The sequence below is a fragment of the Danio aesculapii genome, chromosome 13, assembly GCF_903798145.1.
Source record: "Danio aesculapii chromosome 13, fDanAes4.1, whole genome shotgun sequence".
Classification (NCBI taxonomy): domain Eukaryota; kingdom Metazoa; phylum Chordata; class Actinopteri; order Cypriniformes; family Danionidae; genus Danio; species Danio aesculapii.
This window is the reverse complement of record NC_079447.1, coordinates 6,467,728-6,474,627: the sequence shown is the minus strand read 5'-3', so window position 1 is coordinate 6,474,627 and position 6,900 is coordinate 6,467,728.

Sequence of the window (6,900 nt, the reverse complement as noted above, 5' to 3'; positions counted from 1 at the left end):
AAGTGATGATTTCGCAGGTCAGAGTTCACCAAGCTTGAACTTTGCACCGCAGCAACATGCGAAACTTGACGCATGACCTTGCGTTTCCGGTCTGACGCATTCGCGTGCGTATGAATGGAAGTCTATGGGAGGAAAAGCCCAGTGTGACCGCAGCTTAATGCGTCACCCCCAACACTGTTTATTAGTAATATTATATATAAATAGTACAGTATTTTTGCTCACACTTTATTTAAAGATACATTTCTCACTAATAATAACCCATTAGGACTTAAGCACTATTAACCATGATTTCTAATTTACTGTTTATTAATAATTATTAAAGTAATAGTTGTGTTTAGGTATTAGGTAAGATTAGGGATGTAGAATAAGATCATGCAGATAAGTACTAATTATAAGTACTAATAAAAAGCCAAATATCTAAATAATAGGTAGGAAATCAGCGACCAGTTAAATGGTATTGATATTTTGATTTAAATGCAAAAAACATTGGGAATAATACACTGTGTGAAAGATATACCTGTCCTAAAATTTCATATTTAATTTATTGTGTACTATAAGAAGTGTATGACTGCGGTGATCTACAGAAACATGTGACTGTAACTCAGTGTAAACAAGTAATCAGTCAAAGAAGGTGTGAATCTGCTGCTTTTCCAAATGGAGAAGGCAAACTGCAGGATGTGAGATCCGGAAGTGATGGTGGCTTGTTTGTTTTCCATTAGTGCTCAGATTTAAAGCTGTAAAAATGTCAGGGTTCCCTCACCTCTGGGTGTGGAGGAGGACTGATGAATCTCCACACGTGGGGGGAAACTCCTGCTGTTATTCCCTCTGTTATTAAAACAACACAACAAGACAAAAACCTGACAACACACGCTGACAGCTAAACAACAGCTGGTTGAAAATTTAGCTTTCAAAGTGAAAAATCAAATGGTTTAACTTTTTTCATATTTTGTTTATTAAGTTTGTTCTGTTAAAAAAGAAAAATAATTTAAATACAGGATGGATGGATGGAAGAACAGACGGACAGTAAGATGATTATAGATGGACGAACAGACAGACAGACAGAAAGACAGATAGATAGATAGATAGATAGATAGATAGATAGATAGATAGATAGATAGATAGATAGATAGATAGATAGATAGATAGATAGATAGATAGATAGATAGATAGATAGATAGATAGATAGATAGATAGATAGATAGATAGATAGATGGACGGACGGACGGACGGACGGACGGATGGACAGAGAGATGGATGGATGGATGGATGGATGGATGGATGGATGGATGGACGGACGGACGGACGGACGGACGGACGGACAGACAGAGAGATGGATGGATGGATGGATGGATTACAGATGGACTGACAGACAGACAGACAGACAGACAGACAGTTAGATATGGATGGATGGATGGATGGATGGATGGATGGATGGATGGATGGATGGATGGATGGATGGATGGATGGATGGATGGATGGATGGATGGATGGATGGATGGATGGATAGATAGATAGATAGATAGATAGATAGATAGATAGATAGATAGATAGATAGATAGATAGATAGATAGATAGATAGATAGAGGGATGGTTGGATGGATGGATGCATGGATGGATAGACGGACAAATGGACTGAAAAATAGATAAACTCACCTCTGCACTCAAATTGAGCGAGTGACTTCACTGTGAGGGGAAGGGTTAGGGGTGGTCTTAGGTCAGCCCATTAAAAAGCATTGGATGCAGCTCAGATTGCACTGCACCGAGTCTGCAGCCAGACCCCTCTCATCAAATCTGGAATTCTTCTATGAAAAAAAACAAAACAAGCAAAAATGCGATTAAAAAATAAGATCCCAACAGATGTACAGTAACTGATTGTAAACAATGGAGCTCAGCTGGACTTTCCTGAACTGAAGCTCTGTGTGTTTTTCAGACTCTCTCAATCATCTGAGCTTCAGATTCCCCTTCTCTGCACCTGAACACCCATAGAGCTGTGCGTCTTTAAAACTGAGATGCTTTATGTTGACAGGAACAGATAATGCAGCTATTTAGAGATGTGAAAATGATTCCACGAGTGTGTAATGGAACAATGGCGTCACACTTTCCCGGCATCTTTTTCAGTGGCTGGGATCTTCTTGTAGTTGTTTCTCGGCACATGTGGATCTCCCGGATCCATCATGATGCTGTGTTTTGTGTGTTTTTGCGTGTCCATCTGTGTGCCAGCTTGTCTGCCGGTGGGAGTCGTGTCCTGTGGTGTCTCTGTCTGCTGGCACCGATGAAGCAAGAGTCTGGAGTCTGACTGAGAGCAGCAAAGCATGAACATCAGGACTGTCACCGCAGCTCTCATGGACACACACATACATTCAACATACAACAAAAGATGAAGTGTGTGTGTCTGTCTGTGTACTAGTTTTTATATCCCAATGGGGAATTCAAGGGGCAACATTGTGGCTCAGTGGTTAGCACGGTCACTTCACAGCAAGAAGGTCGCTGGTTCGAATCCCAGTTGGCATTTCTGTGTGGAGTTTTTATGTTCTACCCATGTTGGCGTGGGTGGCTTTATAAATAAACTTTAATTACTTACTTATTTATATGAGTGGCAGCATGGTGGCGCAGTGGGTAGCACAATTGCCTCACAGCAAGAAGGTTGCTGGTTCGAGCCCCGGCTGGGTCAAGTGGCGTTTCTGTGTGGAGTTCTCCCCGTGTTGGCAAGGGTTTCCTTCAGGTGCTCCGGTTTCCCCCACACTCTAAAGACATGCGCTAAAGGTGAATTGAATAAGCCAAATTGTCCATAGTGAATAAGTGTGTATGGGTGTTTCCCAGTGATGGTTTGCAGCTGGAAGGGCATCCGCTGCGTAAAACATATAAGTTGGCGGTCCATTGCGCTGTGGTGATTAATTAAGGTACCAAGCCAAAAAGAACATGAATAGATGAATTTGTCTGTGTGCATTGAAGTGGAAGTCCCCACTAGGATATAAAAACAAGTTTACACACACACAAACAGAGACACATACACCAATGCATTCGATATACAACAAAAGATAAAGTGTGTGTCTGTCTGTGTACTTGTTTTTATATACCAATGGGGAATTCAAGGGGCAACATTGTGGCTCAGTGGTTACCACGGTCACCTCACAGCAAGAAGGTTGCTGGTTCGAGTCCCAGTTGGCATTTCTGTGTGGAGTTTTCATGTTCTACCCATGTTGTCGTGGGTTTCCTCCAGATCTCATTTTCAGAGATGTTCAATAGGATTTAGGTCTGGGCTCTGGCTGGGCCACTCAAGGACATCTACTGAGTTGTTGTGAAGCCACTCCACTGATATTTTGGCGATGTGATTTGGGTCATTGTCCTGCTGGAAAATGAATCATTGCTCCAATCTGAGGTCAAAAGCACTCTGAAGCAGGTTTTCATTCAGGATGTCTCTGTACATTGCTGCATTCATCTTTCCCTCTATCCTGACTACTCTTCCAGTTCCTGCTGCTGAAATACATCTCCGCAGCATGATGCTGCCACCACCATGCTTCACTGTAGGGATGGTATTAGCCTGGTGATGAGCGGTGCCTGGCTTTCTGCAAACGTAACGCCTGTCATTCACTCCAAAGTGTTCAATTTTAGTCTCATCAGACCAGAGAATTTAGTTTCTTATGGTCTGAAAGTCCTTCAGATGCCTATTTGGCAAATTCCAGGCAGGGAGTGTCTTCCGTCTGGCCACTCTACCATACAGGCCTGATTGGTGGATTGCAGCACAGATGGTTGTCCTTCTCTAAGGTTCTCCTCTCTCCACAGAAGAACGCTGGAGCTCAGACAGAGTGACCATCGGGTTATTAATCACCTCCCTGACTAAGGCCCTTCTCCCCTGATCACCCAGCTTAAATGACCGACTCTAGGAAGAGTCCTGGTGGTTTCAAACATCTTCCACTTACGGATGATGGAGGCCACTGTGCTCATTGGAACTTTCAGAACAGCAGAAATGTTTCTGTAACCTTCCCCTGCCTTGTGCCTCCAGACAATCCTGTCTCAGAGGTCTACAGACAATTCCTTTGTCTTCATGCTTGGTTTGTGCTTTGACATGAACTGTCAACCCTGGGACCTTATATAGACAGGTGTATGCCTTTTCAGATCATGTCCAATCAACTAAATTTACCACAGGTGAACTCCACTTAAGCTGCTGAAACATCTCAAGAATGATCAGTGGAAACAGAATGTACCTGAGCTCAATTTAGAGCTTCACGGCAAAGGCTGTGAATACTAATGGACATTTGCAACAATTTCAAAAAAATCTTGTTGCATAGTCATTATGGGCTATTGTGTGTTAAATTTTGAGGAAATAAATGAATTTAATCTATTTTGGAATTAGGCTGTAACATAACAAAAATGTGGAAAAAGTGAAGCGCTATGAATACTTTCCAGATGCACTGTATATAATGAAATAAAGGCACTAGTTAGGACATACCAACGGTCCTCATTATTTAAGAGTGCTTGTAAATAGCCATAATTAGTATTTGTATCTAATAATTGGCACTTGTTCTTAGTGATGGTTGGGTTTAGGACAGAGCTAGGGTTAGACTTATCTTAAAATTAATAAATAAAGTAGCATTTTTTATAAATAAAGTAGGAGATGAATAAAGTAGGAGATGAATAAAGTAGGAGATGATAGTGGACTTCAGGAGAAACCCCCCTGCTCTCCCCCCACTGAGCATCATGGACAGCATTGTGGCAGCAGTGGAGTCATTCAGGTTCCTGGGCACCACCATCTCTCAGGACCTGAAGTGGGACACTCACATTGACTCCATTGTCAAAAAAGCTCAACAGAGGCTGTACTTTCTTCGTCAGCTGAGGAAGTTTAACCTCCCAAAGGAGCTGCTGAAACAGTTCTACACCTCCATCATTGAATCAGTCATCTGCACATCAATAACTGTCTGGTTTAGCTCAGCTACTAAATACGACCTCCAAAGACTACGTCGAATAGTTCGGACTGCTGAGCGAATCATTGGTACAACCCTTCCTACTCCCCAAGAACTGTACTTATCCAGAGCGAGCAGAAGGGCTGCCAAAATCACTCTGGACCCCTCACACCCAGCACACTGCCTCTTTGAACTTTTACCTTCTGATCGACGCTACAGAGCACTGCGCACCAGAACAGCCCGACACAGAAACAGTTTCTTTCCTCAGGCAATCCATCTCATGAACACTTGATGACAATATTTGCGAAACCAACATCACTACTTGCCATACACTTTTATACACATATACACTTATTTAACAACACACTTACATGCCAATTTGCACATAACAGCTGCACATATAACGTTGTATATAGTAATAAACATGTACATACACTTGTCCAATCTGTATATTTGCACTCACTACTTCTATTTTTTTTAATAATTTATGTATTGTTTTTTTTGTCCTGTCTCTGTAATGCTGTTGCACTGTAGAAGCTCTGTCACCAAAACAAATTCCTAGTATGTGTGAACATACCTGGCAATAAAGCTCTTTCTGATTCTGATTCTGATTTTCTAGACAAAAAAAATATTGGTTTGTTTTGAGAAATATATCAACATAAAGCGAATTTTCCTTAAAAACTAGCAAAATAATCTGCTTTTCCAAATTTCCATTTGAATTTTTTTCACCCGATTAACTTATTAAAACAAGTAAAAGTAACAAAAGTATTTGTTGTGATATCTTTTTGTCATATAACAGTTTGTACAGTGAGGACACATGCAGCAGCTCTCCTTCTGCCTCAAATGTCCGCATGCTGGATCTCAATAAGAAAGCACTGACTCTCCTCAGATCAGACACGGGGAAATGAAATCCGGATCTCCAGGCTGGGGTTGAGGGTGGTTAAGCCTGGCCGGATTAGAGGCCGAGGGCTTTCTGAGGGGCGACACTGAGGCAAAGATCCGGGAGTCAGTGAATAAACACACAACGGGCCTCTCTGATTCAATGCTTCAGAAACTGAGACAGATGAACAGAGAGAGCGGACAAACACAGACAACAGTTTTTAAATATACTATGATGGTCTATGGCATAGACCATCATAGTATATTTAAAAACTGTTGTCTGTGTTTAGACTCTATGCAAATCAAAATCGAGCATGTGCTTTCTTTTAAAAAGTACTTGGTCTTACTCTGAATACTTTGATAAAAAATATTGTAATATGTTTATCTTTTAACCCCCTTAAATGGCATTCGTTGAAATAGCATTTGAAATACTCATTGGATAAACTCTGTGGAACTTACAATTCTAATAACTGATTTCTTTAATCTTCGCCATGATGACAGTACATAATATTTGACTAGATATTCTTCAAGATACTAGTATTCAGCTTAAAGTGACATTTAAAGTTTTAACTGGATTATTTACACAAGTTAGGGTAATTAGACAGATCATTGTATAATAATAGTTTCTAGACAATAAAAAAAATCTTAATGTGGCTAATAATATTGACCTTAAAATGGTTTTAAGTAATTAATAACTGCTTTTATTCTAGGCAAAATAAAACAAATAAAATTTGCTCCAGAAGAAAAAATATTATAGGAAATACTGTGAAAAATTCCTTGCTCTGTTAAACATCATTTGGAAAATATTTGAATTAATTCACAGGAGGGCTCCTGATAAAAGATAAAGGGCTCGTCAAAACTGTCATTTGTTCCACGTTTTTTTTTATGACATCACCAGGGACTCCTACTCAATAGCCCCTCCCCTTTTTAGCTCATGTCACTTTCTGACACGGTCCAATCATCTCCAAGAAAATCAAATCAAGACTCGCCCACATTTATATTCATTCATTAATTTTCCTTCGGGTTAATCCCTTTATTAACCAGGGGTCGCCACAGCAGAATGAACCGCCAACTTATCCAGCATAGATTTTACACAGCTGATGGCCTTCCAGCTGCAACC